Below are 22774 nucleotides of genomic sequence, written 5' to 3' on the forward strand. Positions count from 1 at the left end.
CACCCCTGTATCCTTTCTGTTGGACACCGGAGCTCAAATCTCCGTTATAAAATCCGATGTGCCCCACGTACCCACAAGTTCTACTATGTTTGTTCAGGGTCTTAACAGTATTGAAGAAAAGCCTGTAGTCAGCTTTACTTTAATTCATAAGGGGTACAAGCGAAAAGTAAAGGCATTGTTGGGAGGAACCAATTTGTTGGGGGTTGGGGATATAAAACGACTGCGATTACAAAAACAGGTCTGTCAGGCCCTGCCTGTCGCCCTATCACCCGATGACCCCCCCCCCTTATAGCCCCGAGCTTGTTAATAACAGTTCATGGAAATTTTCCCCTATTCCCACGAAGCCTGAAGGCATCCCCCTCATTAAGCAGCTGCTCGACCAGTTGTTAAAGGAGGGACGGATAGCACAGGCGACCGCGTCCAACTATCTATCTCCCGGCTTGGGGATACCCCAGCCGGGACCCCTCTGAATTTCGATTGGTCATTGACTATAGACAGGCAAATAGCCGAGTCCGACACCTCCATTCGCGGGCCCAGCCACCCTTCCAGAAATTACGGCAGCAGTTAAGCGATGCCGGTGGGAGGTGGGCCTGCACCCCTGGATTTAAAGGATATGTTCTATCAAATCCCTTTGGAGGACAAACCCCAAATCTTAAATTTCAGCTTTCCAGGGCGCACAGTACCAGTGGAAGGTGTGCCCTCAGGGGTTCTGTAATTCCCCAGCCTTGGCAACGGCACGCTCTTGCGAAAACCTAAAAGGGGTAGAAGCCACTGGGGGCACCACCATTTTAGCCTATGTGGACGACATAATTGTAATGGGCCCAACGAAACACATAGTCAGCACGTAAACTAACGCCGTGGGTAAACGAACTAAAGGCCAATGAGTGGCGAATTAATGAGGCAAAAAGCCACCTCGTGCCCTCTCAAGCTTTTCCTTCTTAGGCCAACATTATGACCCCTACGCTGTGGCCAACCCACCTCGGGGATTCTAGCTCCTTGGGTAACAGGACCCGCCCGAGAATAAAAAGCAACTGCAAAGACTCTTAGGCCTAATTAATTATCACCGACCACTTTCATCCCAGATAACACACCTCGTGGACCTGGAAACGATCCAGGAACCCCTCTCGTCCAACGGAAACGGGAAATATGGAGTCCTGAGGCCCAAAAAGCCTGGAACGAATAGCCACTTGGTTTGCTCTAACCCACGGCTGGCCGATACAAAAGGGGACTCACCTTTACCATCACCCTTTTCTTTACACAACATCACTATGGGTACTCAGTATCACAGGACGGGCAACCGGTCTATAACTGGGCCCGACGGCTCAAGGGCCTCAGTATCGATACGGGCCCATAGGACTAATGTTACTAGCCGCAGGTGATGGCACGCATTTGGGCCCCGCTATCTAGTAAGGGAACCCCTGATTGGCCCTGAGGTACACCTCATTCCATGGCTCACGCGGTTGCCCCCCTCCCAGTTTTCATGGAAACCAGCCTAACGTGGCAACAGCTGTGTTATGTGGGGGAGATCACGTGGCGGGATATGGACGCTTAAATCGCTGCCCAAACGATGTCCGATTCCCAATAGCCCTCGGAGCCCCTGTGCATAGAAACAAAATATGACCCCTGGATTGTATCTGATGGGGGCACTTCCCCGACCCCCCAGGCGGGGTGTCCTCTGTGCTAAATGCGACCACTTCCAGGTTGACCTCCTTCCCCCGGGTTCATCGGCCCCAGCATAGCAAAGTTCATGGGGTCCTTCTCGCTGCCCAGCACTGTTACCCGGGCCATTCCGTTTCTGCCTCAGGTCGTGCTGGGCATAGATTCACAATTTTGTCTCAGCATCCTTACGGGAGAGGCTAACCCCACAGCATTTACGCCCCTGTGGGAGACTATTTTTGACCTCATACGTAAGTTCCCACGGCCCTGGTTTGTAACCCATTGCCCGTCACATCGTCCTGACTCTAACCCCTCCACTCCGAATTGGATCACAGAATGAGGGAAATTCAGGCACCCCAAGTGTGTCTGGGGCAGCAGCCCAGCTTAACACCGACCCATTCCTCCAATGGCTTCATGAGGGATTGGGGCATTTGCCTAGCGGCCGCCTATACAATCAGTTAGCCCTAGGTGCTCAGGGAAAGCCTGAGGTTACGGCGGCAGGAATGCGAAAGAGTCGTGCAGGCCTGCCTTAAGTGTGCACAAATCAAGTCCCACAAACCGCCCGCGCTACGAGCGGTGGGCGTACGCTGCAGAGTACTTCCCTCCTGGCGCGGTGTGGCAAATAGATTTAATGGGACCCCTACCCGGAGCCCGTCGCCACCCTAAGGCTCTGGTAGTGGTAGATTTGGGCTCCCGTCAAACTCACTGCATTCCCCTGAATACCACCACGGCTGCGGCCGTGGCTGGGGCGCTGCAGCAGGTAGCTGCAGCATGGGGTGTGCCCTCCGAGGTTCAAGCAGACGGAGGACCCCCGTTTACCAGCAAACGTTTCGAAGCATTAGTGCTGGGATGGGGGGCTTCCCTCCATATTCACTTGAAGTATCACCCCGAAAGTAACGGTGTTGTAGAGCGGAAAATCGGGGTTCTGAAAACCATGATACGTTCAGTTAATCCCAACGATGACTATAAGGGCTGGAGTGCACTATTACCCCAGGTTCTTATCTCCCTCAATGCAAACTATTCTCGTTGGCCGGAAATCAGCCCCAGACCTAGAGGTCCCTGGACTCCCGTATATCACCCTGACCAACTAGTCTGGGTGGCTGAGCCACAGGCCTCAGGTCGCCGGGAACCCTACGCCGCACAAATTGTAAGTGCAGGTAATATCCCAATACCTATACGGTTGTGGATGCCCAGGGCACCCATACCTTGGTCCACCACAACTGGATAAGCAAACGTTCTGAGTCAGGAGCGAACTAACGGGGGCCAATAAGGCCGCCTTCTGTTCTGTCTTACAGTTCGCCATAGCGGCAGGAAGCCAGAACGACGATCGGAGGGGCCCACCTCTGCTGAACCTGAGACGGTATCCTGTGGGCGAAAATGCCCATCAGCTTCTGTTTTGCAGCCTATGGATCCAGGAAGCCCTGGGAGGAAACATCGACTTATCTTCGCTGACCTCTGATAATTGCCTTGCATGTTCTAACAAGCTGTCTGTAAATAGGCCTTTTGTTTGATTATTACCGTTAGTGTTTAATTTTAGTAGTATTAATGGTCCCCTTAATTGCTCTTCCCACCTCAGCTCAGTGGCTCCCTACCGCGCAGTGGACAGGTTGCACAAATGACCTTTTTAACCCCATTTCCCCTCTTGTTTTCCTATTTTTAATAGAATAGAGCCGCTGCAGGGACCCACTCCCCTTGTCACCTGCACAGAGACCCATGGCGTCCCATTGTTGGGCATTTTTACGGCAGGGAGGGACATAAAAACCGGTCAGACTCACCTCATTGGGTCGGCACGTATCCAAATTGTTCCCAACCCTTGTCTATGGCAAGTGTCTCACGGTGACGTTGTTATGGATCGGGACACCCCCTTGCCAATAGTCTAATAAAACTGTCGTGGAAATAGATGTCTGGGCCCCACCCTTTAGCACCTTTTTTAACCCTCTTAGGCACACCTATTTTTATTCTAATTGGGTTTTTAAACAGATTACGACCCGGTCATTTTTGGCTCTGTGGCGAAGTTGCCTTTGCGGCACTCCCCCACAACCCCAAAGGCAATATGTACCATTGGCTCTATCCTGATAAAAGGGGGCGTGTGTTTATGTTAGACCTGGCAGCCCAGTTCAGCCGGGAGGGTTCGACGTTCTTGGGGATGGTGGGATGAGTGCGAAGGGGGCGTTGTCCTCTATGGTTTCTTCAGCGGTTTCGTTTAACCCCGTGGGGTACATGTTATTGCGTGAGCAAGTATTATTCCAATCACTGGCTATTGAAACGCTTGCCAATACTACTGCAAAAGGCTTTAGTTTAGTTAATCAGCGGCTAGGTGAATTAGCAGATTATTCTTTTCAGAATCGCTTAATGATACAATTTTTGTTACAATCACGGGATTTTTGTGAAACCCTTGTATCTATGTATCCCCAGTTTAAAGATAAGTGCTGTATCTCTCTTTCTTCTATTTCTGGAAACTTAACTGAAGTAATTGATGATCTTAAGGCCTTAGGAACCGCTGTGCGTGAGTCCAGAGAGACCTTCCGCTTCTGGTCATGGCTGGAGTGGTTGGGGCTTGGAGCCTATAAGGCTTATTTTCAAGCCCTTTTTGTGTCGCTTGTGGTGGGCCTCTGCCTCCTCTGCCTTGGGTGCGCTTTTGTTAAGGCCTGTGTTCGGCGGATGGTGGGAAGTGCCCTTATTGCCTCGGCTACTGAGAAGCGTCCGCTCGTAGGGGCGGATGCTGACTCAGACACTGAGGTTTAGGTACATGGGGCGATGTCGGCCGGAGCATGGGGGCATGTTAGACCCCCAAGTGGGGCCCCAGGGCCAGACTACGGGTGCTCCGGCCTCCACCCCCCAACGGATTTTTCCCCCAGCCCTCAGAACTGCCACTGGTCACGTAGCTGCTCAGAAAGCAGAACTTGCAACAGGAAAAGCAGCCTTGTGGTCAGCCAGCCTGGAGGGACACAGTTCCCCTCGCGACGGTTCCTTCCTGGGTAGAGATGTTGGGGCCCGTCTGCCTCCCTTGTATGGGCATTTGCCACTCGCGACCCCCCAATTGGCTTATCACAAACTATGACGACAAATTTACTATATATTGCCGGTCCCCTCCCGGGAACGGGCGGAGAGCCCCCGAATTCCTGTCGAAACCGTATCCAGGCCTGATCACCCTGAAGACTCTCTCGGCTCACGCGTTTCCTGAAGCCTAACCGCTTGCCGGCCGTAATGAAACTTTGTGGTTTGTATGTGTAAGTATAATTAGCTGTTAATTATTCTGTATTGGTAGATAAGAGGCAAAGACTGATTCCAGCCGCCCCAAGACTCCTGCTAGGGGAAACCCGTGACCAGGAAATCTTGAAAGCAAGGGGGATCAGTTGAGCCTCACACTTTATTTAGGGAAATTAGTTGCTGCATTTATGATTACTAATAGCACCAATATCACTTCTACTAACCCCTGGAACGACCTGAATAACTATTGGGACTTGGAAAAATACCAAGGCCAGCTTTTATTTGTAATTGCAGTATTTGTATTATTTGCTTTGGTAGTGTATTGTAAGCCCCAGCTGTAACTAATCGTGTTATCCCTTATCCTTATCTGTGATTCATTTAATAAACCCTTATTCTCTTAAACACTAAGAGTGATTGCTTGCGTGTTCTCCGTCACTACCCGTGGGCACTTGACACCCCCCCAGGGCATCCAGTGATCGAACCTCCGCCCTACCCCAACGCTCATTACCCGGTAGATAACGGGCACCTGGTTGGCCATATCGGTGGAGGCAAGGGGCGAGAGTAATCGGTAATCAACAATGGTCAGAAACCTTTGCCTAATTTCTAGCCTAAACTCTTTGATGGACGGTTTATATTCATTTGTTCCTGTATCCACATTGGTGCTTAACTTGAATAACCGCTCTCACTAACTGGTATTTATCCCTCTGGTGCATTTATAAGGAGCAATCATATCTCTCCTTACCCTTCTTTTGGTTAGGTTTAACAAGATAAGTTTTTTTCGTGCTTTTATATGCAGTTCAGACTGGGCTTGTCAGCAAAACAGCCACGCTACTCTCACTTCAACAAAACAAGGAATAAAAGTAAAACTTCGTGGAGAACAGTACAGTAACTCCTCACTTACAGTCATCTCGGTTAACGTTGTTACATTGCTGATCAATTAGGGAACATGGTCATTTGAAATTGTGCAATGCTCCCTTCTAATGTCGTTTGGCAGCTGCCTGCTTTGTCCACTGCTTGCAGGAAGAGCAGCCCATTGCAGCTAGCTGGTTGGGGGCTTGGAACCAGGGTGGACCAACACGCCCCGCTATTAGCTCCCCACTCCCCTAAGTTCCCTGTACTGCAGCTGCCCAGCAGGCTAGCACTTGTCAGGCAGGTTCAGCTGTCCCTCCTCCTACTGCCATGTACTGCTCCTGCCCTGTGCCTTGGAATTGCTCCCAGAGACTCCTGCTTGCTGTGCAGGGGGTGGTGCCCCCTTCCCTTCTGATCCTGCACCCCACTTACCCCTTCTCCATACAGAGCAGAGAGGGGACACCAGGGCTGCCCAGAGTGGGGTGCAAGTGGGGCAATTTGCCCCAGGCCCCACAGGGGCCCTGCAAACCCTGGACGGTGGCGGTCTGGGGCTTTGGCAGCATTTCGGCAGTGAGGGGCCCTTCAGTGCTGCCAAAGATGCAGAGCGACTGAAGGGTCCTCGCTGGCCGAAATGCCCTCCGAAGACCTGGACTGCCGCCAGGTGAGTACAAGTGCCACAGCTCCCCCAACTTTGCCCCAGGCCCCCTGAATCCTCTGGGCGGCCCTGGGGGACACAGATAGAGAGAGGACAGAGAAGCCTGATGGCAGCAGCTGCTGTCTCAACTTCTGATCCACTTAAAAAGCCAATGCATTTAAGAGTGGGGTCAGCTTACTTAAAGGGCAGTATGCATCTCTCTCCCCCACACACAAGGTGTGTCTCTCTCTGTCTGCTATGCTGTCTCCCCTCCCTCCTGTTTGTGCTGCCATGATGAGAGGCTACATTAATTACAATGTGTTAACTCTTGAGGGCTCAGCCGAGTGCTAGTTCATCATTTAGCAGCAATGCATTTCCTGGAAATATCTCTCCCTCTTCTACCCTCTAACTTCACCACCTCAGCCAAGCTTCACAATCATCATAGCTGTGAACAGTATTATATTGTTTGTTTAAAACATATACTGTGTGTGTGTGTGTGTGTGTGTGTGTGTGTGTGTGTGTGTGTGTGTGTGTGTGTGTGTGTGTGTGTGTGTGTGTAGTTTTTGGTGAAAAAAATTTCCCTGGAACCTAACTCCATCCCATTTACATTAATTCTTATGGGGAAATTGGATTTGCTTAACATCGTTCCTCTTAAAGTCGCATTTTTCAGGAACATAATGACAACATTAAGTAAAGAGCTACTGTATCTGCCACCTCTGATTTACATGCTGAATCAGTTCTGCCTCTGCAAACACCTGACTCCGAGGGTGTGTCTTCACTGACAAAAAAAAAAAAGTGTATGGTTTAAAACAGGATAACTTATGTGTGTTAACAATCCCACTGTAAAAACATAGTGGAGGCAAAATTCTTTAGTTTTACTGTGGGGTAAACTAGCTGAGTTACTCTACCGCACAGGTGGGGTAAAGTGCTTACCTTGTGCTAAATACTATAGGATATGACAGAGAGAAAACTCTCCTGCATTTGTTATCTTCCATAAAAAAACAAAATTTTAAAGGTGCAGCAGACAGAAAACCAAAACCATATTAGCGACATAGCAACAATACACCATGCTTCGGAGCCGTTGACTAATCAAATGGGTAACAAAAACAGCATTTTATTAGATTTGAATTTGGCCAATTGTTTTCAGTGGTGATAACATTAGAGGTAGATTTGCTTAGTATGTGAAAGGCTACATTCTTTACATTTGTTTGAGGATGACAACAACAAGCAGACCAATACACTGTAACATTTAAGTTTTTCTGAAACATTTTCAAATCTTCTTCAAATTAACACCCTTAAATTTTATGCATGCTGAAGCAGGGTGGTGGTGAAAAACCAGCAAATTAGCCTCTCCTCTGTCAGCTCCAATCAAGGGAAGCAGATTGAGGCTGATGGAAAAGCCTGATGCTGTCCTGAGGATAGGCAACAGCTGTTGGCCTGACAAGCCAAGGGCTATAAAGGCTGAGAGAGGGCCAGAAGGCAGCGGGTAGCCAGGGTGAAGTCAGTCAGGGAGCGAACTGGAAACCTCCTAGCTGAAGGCTGACTCTGCCTGTAAATGAGGTGACTAAACCTGTAAAGCTTGTATATAGATGGACACTGGCGGTGGGACAATGTTAAGTAAATAAAAACACGGGTGTTGCACCACTCTGAAGCCTCTCTGAGCCTTATTGGGGAGAGCAAGCTGCCCAAGGAAGAGGGGCAAGTTGTGAACCCTGTTACAAAGCACAAGTTTCTTTATGAACAGTTGGTAAAAACAGATTTACAAGAACAAATGATGCTTGTGTGTGAAACTTCACTTTTTCTACATACAATTTTTTATGCAAAGTAATAGGTACAAATGTAGAGGCTGCCTTTTGCTCCCTTTGACATTTTGGCAGAGGTATTATAGTAATGTACATACAGTGATACAGTTAACAGCTCATTGTTTGCATTATAAACCTTGATTTCTAGTAAAAATGGGCAAAAGAAGTGGCGTGTGGACTAGGTTTCAGTTATCATTTGAGTTGAGACTGACTCATGTCTAACTTTAAGGTTCAATGGTTCCAAACTCTTGCAGATATTTTGAGAGTTTGACTCCAGTAGGCTGAAAACAGATTTGCCGCTGCATGTTCTGGGAGAACAAGTTCCTTAGGTCATAACATTCCTGGAAAACATCTTTCACTCATGCGCTTTAATCTCAACTAGCCAAGCACTGCGTTTATCCTGTGAATCAGCAATTACATGAGGACCAGCATGAAGTTCATTCGTGCCTCAGCACATCCTCCACATGGGAGCATTTCTACACCAACTGTTAGCTTGCTGCACCTCTGGCTGCCATGACATCCATAAGAGCTGAATATAGACTATTCACCATATAGGCAGCTGTACATCTTCTTTTGCATATAGATTTAATTTAATATAATTACAGCTTTTTCATCATTATATATAGATAATGTAATCAAGTGGCATAAAGCTTTAGGTGGCATGAGTTAGGGTGTATATATGTAGTACATACAATGTAGTTTTAATTTGATCTGTCCATTCGAGCATGCAGTATCATACTACTATTAAATCACCATGATCTCTACAGATCTGCATTATGGGTTTCCAGTAATTTTATATACTCATTTTCAGTGCTAATTAATTATTTTGCTTATTTCTTGAAAGTAGCTAAACAAATACTAGAAAAATAGGTACACATAATTCAACGTTTCATCTTAAATCACGGTAGCTTTGTTGCAGTTTCTGTAATAATCACTTTTTCTTTTTATTTAAAGCATCTATGTTTGCACTTGTAATAAGGCAAACAGCTGTTAACAGCCCAAATCCTATCAACACTATTATTGAAATACCATACTCAATATTAGCAGTGAGATAATCCACTGGGGTAACAAACTTCACAGCTTGCTACATTAGATATTTTAGAGTGCAGGGAGGCTTTAACAATGGCCCATACAGCCACATAGTTTATAGTATATTTTCTGTTGCAAAGCCTTGCTCTAAATACAAATATTTTCCTTGTACCAGCATGCTGAGATGTCAGAGTGCAGGTATGCAGTGGAATAGCATTATCAAAGTTGTCTTAGTTCCAGAGGACTTTCACTTGTTCTTATTTAGAAACTTGCAGCTGAAAACGGAAATATTTCAGAGATTATGCAGCAGTATTTAAGCCTGTATTAAAACTGTTGATCTGTTCCTTTAGAAGCAGTCCAAATTGTTAGCAGCACAAGTGAGCGCCTAGTCCAGTCACCCAATTCACCCATCTGAACAGTGAAGGTTGCATACGAGACATATCTCATAACAGAACACTTGCTCTGCTAAATTGAGGGAGACTTGAGGAAACACTTGTGAACTTTAAATCTCACTGAAGACAAAGATTCATGATATTGAATTTAATAGCCAGAATGGGCTAATTCTGTCCTCATAGAAAGCCTCACAGCCCTACCAACTTCACTCAGTTCAGCCTAGAATGAACTAAAAATGCAAGTAAAATTATTGAGTCAAAGGCTTTCACTCTTCACTCCACTCTCTCCCTTCACATTTGGAGATCACATGGCTCCCTTCTGTGGCTGCTCAGAAAGCAATATGACAATATTATGAAGGTAAGGCCTCCCATCACAGTTGCAAGCACCACTTTTGCAATTTTTAAAAATCCATTGGCCTAATCAGTCTAAAATCACCCCAAAACCAGGAGTTAAATCCTGGCCCCACTGAAGTTAATCATAGAACTGGAAGGGACCCAAGAGGTCATCTAGTCCTGTTCCTTGCACTCATGACAGGACTAAGTATTATCATCTAGACCAACCCTGACAGCTGTTTAACCTGCTCTTAAAAAAAGGTCTCCAATGATGGAGATTGCACCACCTTCCTAGGCAATTTATTCCAGTGCTTAACCACCCTGACAATGAGGAAGTTTTTCCTAATGTCCAACCTAAACCTCCCTTGCTGCCATTTAAGCCCATTGCTTCTTGTCCTAGCCTCAAAGGATAAGAAAAAACATTTTTCTTCCTTCTCCTTGTAACAACCTTTCACATACTTGAAAAAGGATCATGTCCCCTCTGTCTTCTCTTTTCCAGATTAACCAAACCCAGTTTTTTCAGTCTTCCCTCACAGGTCATGTTTTCTAGATCTTTAATCATTTTTGTCACTCTTCTCTGGACTTGCCCCAGTTTGTCCACATCTTTCCTGATATTTGGCACCCGGAACTGGACACAATACTCCAGCTGAGACCTAATCAGCACAGTGTACAGCAGAAGAACTATTTCTCATGTCTTGCTTACAACTCTCCTGCTAATACATCCCAGAATAATGTTTGCTTTTTTTGCAACATCATTAGACTGTTGACTCATTTAACTTGTGGTCCATAATGACCCCCAGATCCCTTCCAGTAGTAATTCTTCCTGGGCAGTCATTTCCCATTTTGTATGTGTGCAACTGATTGTTCCTTCTTAAGTGGAGTACTTTGTATTTGTCCTTATTGAATTTCATCCTATTTACTTCAGACCATTTCTCCACTTTGTCCAGATTATTTTGAATTTTAATCCTATCCTCCAAAGCACTTGCAACCCCTCCTTGCTTGGTATCATCCACAAACTTTATAAGTTTACTCTCTATGCCATTATCTAAATCAGTGGTTCCCAAACTTCTGCAGGGAAAGACCCTGGCGGGCCAGTTTGTAAACCTGCTGTGTCTGCAGGTCTGGCAGATTATGGCTCCCACTGGCTTCGGTTCACTGATCCAGGCCAATGGGAGCTGCTGGAAGTAGCAGTCAATACATCCCTCGGCCCGCGCCTCTGCTTTCAGCAACTCCCAATGGCCTGGAGCAGCGAGCCGGGGCCAGTGGGAGCCGCGATCAGCTGAACCTGCGGACACGGCAGGTATACAAACTGGCCTGGCCTGCCAGGGGCTTTCCCTGCAGAAGCGGCAGAAAAAGTTTGGGAACCAGTGATCTAAATTGTTGATGAAGATATTGAACAGAATCAGACCCAGAACTGATCCCTGCAGGACCCCAACTCATTATGCCCTGCCAGCATGACTGTGAACCACTAACAACTAATCTCTGGGAACGGTTTCCAACCAGTTTTGCACTGGTTATAGCATAGTAGCTCCATCTACATTCCATTTTCCTAGTTTATGAGAAGATTATGCAAGACCATTTCAAAAGTTTTACTGAAGTCAAGATATACCATGTCTACTGCTTCCCCCCTCCTCCCCATCCACAAGGCTTGTTACCCTGTCAAAGAAAGCTATCAGGTTGGTTTGATACGATTTGTTTTTGACAAATCCATGCTGACTGTTACTTATCACCTTATTATCTTCTAGATGTTTGCAAATTAGTGCAGAAGTTAAGTACAGAAGTTAAGCTGACTGGTCTGCAATTCCCCAGGTTGTCCTCATTTCCCTTTTTATAGATGGGCACTTTATTTGCCCTTTTCTAGTCTTCTGGAATCTCTCCCTTCTTCCATTACTTCTCAAAGATAATTGCTAATGGCTCAGATATCTCCTCAGTCAGCTCCTTGAGTATTCTAGGATGCATTTCATCAGGCCTGGTGACTTGAAGACATCTAATTTGTCCAAGTAATTTTTAACTTGTTCTTTCAGTATTTTAGCCTCTTCTGATCTACCTCATTTTCACTGGCATTCACTACGTTAGATGTCCAATCACTGCCAATCTTCTTGGTGAAAACCAAAACAAAGAAATCATTAAGCACCTCTGCCATTTCCACATCTTCTGTTATTATTCTCCCTCCCCCCGCATTAAGTAACAGGCCTACCCTGTCCTTGGTCTTCCTCTTGCTTCTCATGTGTTTGTAGAGTGTTTTCTTGTTGCCTTTTATGTCTCTAGATAGTTTGAGCTCATTTTGTGCCTTGGCCTTTCTAATTTTTGTTCCTACATACCTGTTTTATTTGTTTATAGTTGTCCTTTGTAAGTTGACCTAGTTTCCACTTTTTTAGGACTCTTTTTTTGATTTTTAGATCATTGGAGATCTCCTGGGTAAGCCAGGTGATCTCTTGCCATACTTCCTATCCTTACTATATAGTGAGATAGTTTACTGTTGTGCCCTTAATAATGTCTCTATGAAAACTGCCAGCTGTCTTCTATTGCTTTTCCCACTTAGACTTGCTTCCCATATGAAGTACTTGGGACTTAGTATAAAATGGTAAGTGTTTGACATTTGCTAAACCTTTGTAACAATTCTGAATGTAAGATGATTGATTATGATTCTTCAGTGCCATTGGGGTACATGGCACGTTACACATGTAGAGACAGGAGAACTTCCAGCATCTGCTTTTTTCACAGGCAAAATATAAATCCATGCGGATGTATTCCTTCTAAGGTCCCAGCCACAGCACAAAAGCAGTTTTCTAAGAAATAATGGTATAAAACCTAAATTAAACACTAATTTAACTACCCCATTTTTGCTCCTGTGTAGAAAGGGCAAAATTTAGTTAAAACAATTTCTGAAAAGCATCCAAAACTAGTATCATCCAGCTGGGCAGATCCTTATATTTATGAAGATCTCTTGCAAGGATGTCAATGCTTTAATGCCCTTTAACAGTGTTTGAGAGAATGTGATGCAGCTATTTATTTCAATATATCCACAATAGCATTTGTTACATGCCTCACTGGCAATACTCCATTTTGCCATTTTCTCTATAAGCGGATATATAGATAGAATGACTCCATGGCAATGTGGGGTGTGGTCGGACAGTTTTGTTAGCTTGTTGAACATGTACTTTCAAGTTGTATCTGCCATTTTCAGAGAAAGAATACCTGGAAAATACCTGGAATAGGCGCCATCATTCTTGATAATGTTAAACCCTAGACATAAAAAACAGAATTAGCAGAAAGAAATTACTGCATTAGTTAGTTCTTCATTTTTAAGAAGGAAACTCAAAGGCAACAACAAGGGAAAATTCTGCTCTGACTTATATCTCATGCAACTCCATTGACTTCGGTGCTGTACAAAAATCGGAGAGTAATTTTGCCCTGGCTATTTATAAAGTGACCAAGAGAATGCAATCGGAAACTAGAAATCTTGCTCATCACCCTGAGGGATACTGAATTTCATGCTGATTTCTCAGCATGGGAAAGTTAAGGGATTTTCATCCCTTGAGCAGATTGCTTCCCAGCATGGATGATCATACAACTATATCATTAAAGTCAAGTGAGCCAAAGTCAGACCAGTGTGAAAAAAAAGGCCCTTGTTAATTATTGGCTGCACATTGCTGTTGGCAGGTCACTACTTGATGTGAACTATGAACACAATAAAACCCTATTTACAGCCTATCCTTGAAGGCCTTGCACATCAACAAAAGACAGCCCACAGCGCATTTGTTCCCCTGGCTATACACCATTAAAACCAGTGCAGATGTCAAAAAGCCAAGTGTGTGTGATTCAGTAGTAAAAGTACTTGAATAAATTGTATATAACAGATGTCAAGTCAAGAGTACCATTCTCATTAAAATCCTTACTTTTCCTGAGTGCGTCACATATAATTTGTGCTTTCAGAAATTGCTGAAGATGATTCAACTGCCACAGGAGTGGTGCCAGAGTTTCTGGCACCCTAGGCAGAATTCAGGGGGTGGTATTTTGTGCGCCTAGGGTCGCCTAATGGAAGCGCTGACCCTGAACTGCCACACACTGCAGAAGCAAGAACCTCCATGTCATTTCTGAAGCAACAGCTAACCTCACTGAGGAACACTAGGAACAACTGCCGAAAGCCACCTGACTGCCATGCTTAGGGCAGCAAAAAACAGAGCCGCCCCTGTGAATCAGCTGGCTGGACCTGGAGTCAAAAGTTTGAGACCATTTCTAGCTGCCACATTTCTGCCATCTCAGAACATTTGGAATGAAAGAAGTATTTTTATCTACAACATTTATTTTAAATTGGCTTTGTAAATTTTATCAAATCTTTTTAAATCCTTTTGTTGCTACACATCAGACAGAAAACTAAAAAGGAAGAAAATGGACCCTCTGGATAGCAATGAGGGTTGGGGGATATGGAGGTGAATTCTACTGTAAAGGAAATTAAAATAAAATGGGTTTAAGCTTTAAAGTGGGTCTTCTAAATCTAAAGAGACCAATTCCTCAGCTCAGTGAGTAAAATAAAGGTCACGAAATTACAATGTGGAAGAGTTGCCATCACTCTGTTCAATGATTCCATATGTGAATACAATTTTAATAATTCATGTGTCACACGTTAGTTATGATCAAATGACAAAGGAGATCAGTTAATTTCTTCTTTAGCAATTCCTGGCATCTGAAGACAAGCTACCTGCAACATTGTATCAGCCTCAAAATCCTTATTAGTGTAGTTTTTTCCCCACTGAGACCAAGGAGAGTGATCTTTGTCGTAACAAGGCATACTGCTGAACCACCAAAGACGGTATCTTTTCCCATTGTGCTATCAGTAGTCACTGTCTTACTGATCTACTTTCAATCTATCAGAAAAAAAAATAAAAAATTACTAGATATCTATCTGTCCTAAAAGCACATTTTGCCCCAGATAAGACCTTCCAGTTTACCTTTAAAAATAACATCTGATACTGAAAAAGAAAAAAATACATATTAAGAAATTTGTCTTCATAATAATGTATAGTCCTGATTTTCTTCTTGCTCTGAGCATATTTCAGCAGCAATTCCACTGAAGTTAGAGACATTACACCAGTGTAAATGAAAGAATATTTAGGCCCACTGGCTTTCTTCCCATAATGGTGCATCCAGTTCCCTCTACTAGATGGAATTTCTGACAAGATCAAGTGTATGTTGTGGTGATCCAGTGGATATAGTGAATTTGGACTTTCAGACAGCCTTTGAAAAGGTCCCTCACCAAAGGCTCTTAAGTAAAGCAGGCAGTCATGGGATAAGAAAGAAGGTCCTCTCCTGGATCAGTAACTGTTACAAGATAGGAACCAAAGGTTAAGAAATAATCGTCAGTTTTCACAGTGTAGAGGGGTAAATAGTGGGGTCCTCCATGGATCTGTACCGGACTAGTGCTGCTCAACATATTCATAAGTGATCTGGAAAAAGAAGTAAAACAGAGAGATGGCAAAGTGTGCAGACAGTACAGTATAGTTGACTGCAAAAGTTATAAAGCTGACCACAAAAAGTTACAAAGAGATCTCACAAAATTGCATAACTGGGAACAAAATGGCAAATGAAATTCAGTGTTGATAAATGCAAAGTAATGCACATTGAAAGACAATCCCAGCCCTACTTACAAAATGATGGGATCTAACTTAGCTGTTACTACTCAAGACAGAGATCTTGGCCTTATTGTGACTAGTTCTCTGGAAACATCTGTTCAATGGGCAGCAGCAATCAAAAAAAGTGAACAGAATGTTAGGAACCATTAGGAAAAGGAATGATAATAACTCAGAAAATATTATAAAGACACTTATAAGTGATGCAGGACTTACCACTGCGGCACCTCCTGCTAGTCTCTGTCAGGAATTAGCTTATCCAGCTTCCGGAGTGCCTCTGAAGGCCGGTCAACCGCCTTACCACTGGTCCCCATGTCCCTGCCAGGACCCCAGTGCCCCTTTAACTGGGTGCTGCCCCTGGCAGAACCCCTACAGTTCTGGGTTTCCCCCTCCCAGGGGAACCCCCACCCACTATCCCTACTTCACTTCAGTCTTGGCTACTGTCCAGTCTCCATCTAGCCCCCATTTACTGAGGCAGACTGCAGTGTAAGCCACTCATCACAAACAAAGGGGTTCAGACCTGCTGCCTCTGCCTACCCATGGGCTGCCACGTTGCAACCCTGTACCTATTCCGCCTATAGTCAGGCCTGCAGCCTGGGGCTTTCCAGGCCAGAGATCTCAGCTCCTCCGGCCCTTCCCCAGCCTTGTCCCCAGTCTAGATGTCTTGTTTAAGTCCCTGCAGCCAGGACCTTCACCCTCTACAAACAGAGGGAGACTGATTGGGCCATGGCTCACAGCCTCTTATAGGGGCCAGCTGGACCTGATTGGGAAGTGGCCCCAGCTCTTACTGCCTTCTCCAATCAGCCCAGGCTTTCCTTCCCTGCCTCAGCCCGCTCCCAGGGTTGGCTTTAATACTTTCTGGGCCGGAGCGGGTGACCACTACGCTACATACTATATAAATCCATGGTACACCAAACCTTGAACACTGCATGCAGTTCTGGTTATCCCATCTCAAACAAAGATAATAGAGTTGGACAAAGTACAAAGAAGGGCAACAAAAATTATTAAGGATATGGAACAGCTTCCATATTAGGAGAGATTAAAGAGACTGGGAACATTCACCTTACAAAAGAGACCACTTCTGAATCCTGTTCATTAAATACAAAGATGTTTTCTACTATATTGGATTTATCTATACAACCATAACATCACAGCTATCAAAGCAGCTGTAAAATCATATTTTAAGTACATGACAGGGAAGTTTCATAGTAGATCTGGTATGTACTGTATAAAACAGAGCTCTGTTTTACAGGTGTAAATTTACTTCTACTTCAATGAGACTATGTGAGGCCTGGTAAATTTTTGCTCTTGGTGATATGTAACATTCAGCCATTTTGTCCTACATGTTTAACAATTGAAGTAAAATGCGCAATATAAGCAAAAAAATCACCTCATTGCCACCACTCCCCCAGCCACCCCCTTCCTCTGCCAATGGCAGCCCCGGGATGCGGGGACAAACTTAGGGCCCAGTTCAGGAGCAGGAGCCGGGCTGTGAGTGGCCGCTGAGCCTGGACCGAAGCCCAGCTACCAGGCATCAGCGGCCTCCAGTGCCATCACCACAGGCACTGCCCAGGCCTGACTCACAGCCTGTGCAGTGATGACTGGTCTCAACTTGTTCCCACGATTGGCACTTGCACTGCACAACTCCGGATGAGTGACCAAATTCACAATTTATAGGGATAGTCCTGTGTATTTGGGACTTTTTGTCTTATATAGGCAACTATTATCCCCCATCCCAATTTTTCATACTTGCTATCTGGTCAACCTAGGCTCAAGAAGGTGCCCATGTTGGCAGCCAACTTGTTCATACAGATTAGTTTAGTGTTGGTCTTTATAGGATGTGATGTTTGCATTAACAATAAATTTATGTTTTTAGTTGAAACATAACTTTGTAAACATATTGCACTTATGGTGCTTACCCACCCACAGCAGCAGTAATTACTGGCTAAGCTTGGTAAAACTGTTTTGCCTTTCCTTTGCCTATGGTCAATCTAGTGCATTAGGATAGGAAGCAAATTCCTGGAAGAGGAAGTATCCGAAACAATCAACTCAGTCTTGTTATGTCCTTTCAATAGTGGGATTCTAGGAAGGGGATGGAAAAACCCCTCTCCCCAAAAAAAAACTTTTACAAAGTTGCCATTGTGCAAAACAGTTATTGATCAAGACAAGACGTGAAAGCTACTGTGTAAGTACTTGCTCTGCTTGAATGCAATTTATCATTCTTTACCTTTTATTTTAGCAAGTTTATATCTTTGCGGATTGAATGCTGCTTTCAAATCCTTTTTCTACTGTTGATTTAGCTCTAGTTTGTTGAAAATATTTTTCGTAACGTAATGTGTCATTGGCTCATGATTGTCTTTCAAACCTCAGAGGAGGCGCATGCTCCTGTAAAGACTATAGTGCACGGAGAGTGAGAAGAGCAGTGTTCTATACCTAGTGCTGTCACCCTGAGACTTCCTGAAAGTCAGTTAGGCCAAAGTTCTCAAACTTGAGCACCTAGATAAAAGTGGTCCTACTTTCAGGTGTAGAGTCCCTATAGCTGCCATTGATCAAGTAGGAGTTGTGGTTGCTCGTTGCCTCCACAGACCAGACCACTTATATCTCTACATATGGATTGAATAGCTAATTTTGTGTGCCATTTTTTGAAAGACTGAGCTTTAAACACTCAGTTAAAATGGGGGCTGAAAGCAACTGAGATCTCTGGATAGCAGTCACTGTAGATTGAAGCTAGCCCCTTGTTATCAGCTCAGTATTCAAGTTATCTCGTCTCGCCCCAACACCAAAGTTCTCTGAGAAGTAACTGATCTTCCTGAAATTTTGCATTCCTTCTCTCATTCCAGGACAGCGTTCTTCTGGGAAGTTTGATAAAAAAAAGATAAATTAGTTAAAGCATTTTAAAGTTATGGTATTTTGAAAACTTCCCAAACATTCACTTCTTTTCAACATCCAGAATTGCTTGGCTGATAAACTCAAAATTTGTTTTATGGACCTTGCTGAGGAGAGATGCCTTTTAGTTTTGAGGGGAGCATGACAGATGTAAAGATATATAAAGACCTGTTTTTAGGTATACAGGTCACCATCCAATACCCCTTAAAGTCAATGGGCAGGCTTCCAGAATCCTTCCATTAACTTCAGTGCGTATTGGATCTGGCACATAAAAGCAACATCCATTGAATAATAGTTATAAATATTTATAGTACAAAGGTTTTTTAAATAACTTAAATGTTTACAAATATAAGCAGTCCTTCTTCTGACTCCAGCCCCTGACTGTGTCAGAAGTAGGGGCATGACCTGAAGAGCAGGAGGCCATGAAACTCAAGGCTTTTACAAAAGCTAAGACCATTAGATTCAGTTTAATTTCAATGGAAACCAATTTAAAAAACAAAACGTTCTGCAGTGTTTGTAACCCCAACATCGTACTAGCGCAGGGGTTCTCACATTCTTTATAATGTGGACCATAACTCCCGCCATTTCTACCTCCCCTCCCCATCCATGATCACATAACATCCCTGCGGCAACTACAGCAATTGCTTACATGAAAGAGTCACAGTGAGAAAGTAGTTATGTATTTGTATTTTCTTTCAATGTAGTTTAGCAGATAGAGATGAGAGGAAGAGCCACCTCCTTGTGATCAGTTGCCGATTCACAGACTGCCAACCAGCACTCTGCAGAATAGCAGTGGTCTAGGGATCAGAGTTTGAGAATTGCTGTGCATGAAAATCTGAAAGTAAATTTAACTAAAAACTGACTAGTCTGTTTTCATTGTCTCCACTGAGAAAAATACAAAAACTGAACAAGCAGCAAGAGTAGACCCTGGGCTCAATTCTAGTCTCATAAGACCTATCACACAGTACCTCTTTGGTGTTGGCCTGTAGCCCTGTTCCTGGGTTCAGTTCTCAGTCTGTCCAACAGGGCCTGGCACAGTATCTCAGTTATAGCCCCTCCTGGGCTAGCTTTCAAAGTGTCTCTCAGCCCCTTCCGGGCTTTCTCAAATATTGTCCTTGGTCTGAAATGGAGCAGTGCCCCAGGGCTTCTTCCCTGCAGATTCTCCACTGGTTGCCCCAACTCAGCCCCTCTTTACTGTTCTGTTCCACTCCTTCCAGGGGTAACAAAGTTCAACAATTACTGAAACTCTTCCCGGAATTTAGCTCCTTCTCTGGGCTCAGAGCTTAAGCCACTTTCTTAGTGGCTGTGCGGGGGAAAAACATATATAAGGGTTTCTCAAACATGGGTCACTGCTTCTGTAGGGAAAGCCCCTGGCAGCCTGGGCTGGTGTGTTTACCTGCCCCGTCTGCAGGTCCAGCTGATCGGGGCTCCCACTGGCTGCAGATCACTGCTCCAGGCCAATGTGAGTTGCTGGAAGTGGCAGCCAGTAAGTCCTTCGACCTGAGCCACTTCCAGCAGCTCCCAGTGGCCTGGAACAGTGATCCACGGCCAGTGGGAGCCGCAATCTGCTGGACCTGCGGATGGGGCAGGTAAACACACCGGCCCCTGCCTGGCCCGGCCCCCATAGGCTTTCCTTACAGAAGCAGCAACCCCTGTTTGAGAAACCCTGCCCTATATCTAGCATCAGCCTGCTGCTTCCCTTTACCTACAGGCTATGTTTCCCTGGACCATATCCTTCTCAGCCCTAGTACCTTCCTTGCTTTTCTGTCTCTAGCCAGCGTTGAACTGTCCAGCCCTGCAGCCAGTCAGGAGCACCATTCTTACTCCTCTGGCTCTAGCCAACAACTGATCTGCTCTGTCCAGCATCTCATTTTTATATGAGCCTGATGGATTATGATTGGCGGCTCCCTACAGCCTCTCTAGATAGCTTGGAGGAAACACCTTTACTGTTCCCTTTCCTGTAGCAGGGTGTGGTAGGACCATGAGGCCTCCAGCAGGGGGCCTCAGTTCCTGCTACACCCTATCACACCTTCTTTGTAAAGTGCTTTGAGATCTGCTGATGAAATGCATTACACAAGAGCTAAATATTAATTAATTAATTATTATTACAAGAGTGTGCACAAGCATGCTTAGGAGCACTTTCTACTTCTATACAAAATATGTATCTTTCACTCCACCATGGGCTGCCCTTCCAGCTAACCACCGCTAACAGGGTGGTGGCAGTCCTGGTAGGTAGTCCTGGTCCCAGCCCACACGTCCTTTGGAATGGACGGCACTGCTAACACTGAGCCTGAACCAAAGCTCATTGAAGTCAGTGGATCAGTGGATCAGGTCCACTCTTAACCTCTCCTATTGCACTCAGGAAACATAAGCAGCCAAATTATTGATGCATCCCCTAGAGATGTGTTGGAGGTGAAGCTGGGGTTGTCAGCCTTCCAGGGTTGTCCTGGAGTTTCCAGGAATTAAAGACTAATTAAGCTTTAATTAAAGACTATGTCATCTGATGAAGCCTCCAAGAGTACATTAGCCAAGCTCTTTGAGCCAAGATTGTCACTTACAATGTGTGTGAACATGAAGTCCCAATTGCAGTTGGGTCCTCAAGGCATTTGTGCAATATAAATGAGAAGAAAAAGAAGAGCCAATCACAACTAGTGAATGAAAACTTGAATCTATCATCTTTGACTGTCCCACTAAATAAGTATTTATATGAGAGATCAGAGCATCATTGAAGGAGCTGTTTTGGTCTATTGGGTAAATATTATGTGATTTTGGAAACGTAACTGGAGAATTTTTGTGTGTCTATTTTGAAAATCCACTAGATTTCAGTGTAACCAAAGCATCAAACTGCTAGGCAGCTCTTAACTGGAGAACTAGAACAGGGATGTCTGTGGAACAATATTTATGCACACAGTACATCTGAGGACTGCTATGTTTTCTTGTTACTCTAGGAAATATTAACAGGAACAATTTCACCACTGTTTACTCTGACTCTGTGACGTAGTTCCTACCAATATAAACACTTCTGAGAATGAGAAGCTGGTAGTACCCTCCAATTTAGAGTTAGGATGAGCAGGCAAAATGAAGCGCTACTGAATAGGTAGAAAGCAGGTAAAACTAGGGCCACTTGTAGGGTTGCTAATTTTGGTTGGATGCATTCCTGGAGGTTTCCTCTCATTACATAATCTTTAATTTCTGGAGACTCCAGAACTCTCTTGGAGGGTTGTCACCCTAGCCATTTGATGAGGTTAATACCTTTGAAAGCTGCTTTGTTACTGTAATTTTTCTCTTTATACCTCCCCACAAGAGGTCTTCCTAGCTTTTCTCCAGAATGTGACTACTATTCTTTCAGACATAGACATGGTTCTGGCTCTCTCCAGGGACTATCAGGGCTGCTCTCAAATCCACCAGAGAGATTGTTGCAGAATGCTATGAGGTGCTCCCTCCCTAGGTTGAGGGCATTTTCTCTTTATAGCGCTCCTAGCTTTTGCATTGCCAGGAATGAAGGACCAGTCTCAAACACAGATCTCCAGATAGTGATGACAGTTTAATCACCAAGTCAAACACTCTTAAGCTCACAGGCCAATTTTTCTATCAGGAAATAGCTCAGATATATATGATTGGGCAGTCATCAGATGAGAAATCCCATGTTCATGGAACATTTTTCATTAGGGTAGATATTCACTGACAAATAAAAAATAAAACACAATCCACAATTCCCGTGATTTGTTCTGTTTTACTGATCTTTATGCCTAACACATTGCACCTCCAAGCCTTCTGTTTATTACACTCTACTAATCACCCTCTTGTGTCCCATTCACCTATACCCAAAAGACATGAAGAAAACCACCAACGTGCACCAGAAAAACAAAACTGGGGAGTCATATTGCCTTTACATGTAGAAGAGCAACTAAGAGAAATCAATTTCTGAATTTCATTTCATGGCATAAAAAAAACATCTGGGAAATATAGAAATTGCACTAACCAATCAAACACACAGATGCCTCTCTCAGACAGGGCTTGTTTCCACTAGTGATTTGCAGTTAATATGTTTGTAAAAGTCAACCTGGACATTCCCCAAATGTTTGTTCCAGTCATAGTCCAAATGTGGTAACTACTTTGAGCTGTCAGTTAATTAATTTATACAAAATCTAAGTGTAGGCATACCCATGTTCGCCAATACATCTATATTACTAAGTATACTTCAGTGGAAGCAGCAAGAAACCCCATACTGGACTGTGACATTCCCCAAGGTGTAATCTGGATGGTTGAGTAGTTGTGTCTCCTTAACTCTCCAACTGGGGTGCCTTTTGCACTGCTTCACTGCACGAACAACTATCCTGGCCAATTTATACA

This window comes from Gopherus evgoodei, chromosome 8 (genome assembly GCF_007399415.2).
Source record: "Gopherus evgoodei ecotype Sinaloan lineage chromosome 8, rGopEvg1_v1.p, whole genome shotgun sequence".
Taxonomy (NCBI): Eukaryota; Metazoa; Chordata; order Testudines; family Testudinidae; genus Gopherus; species Gopherus evgoodei.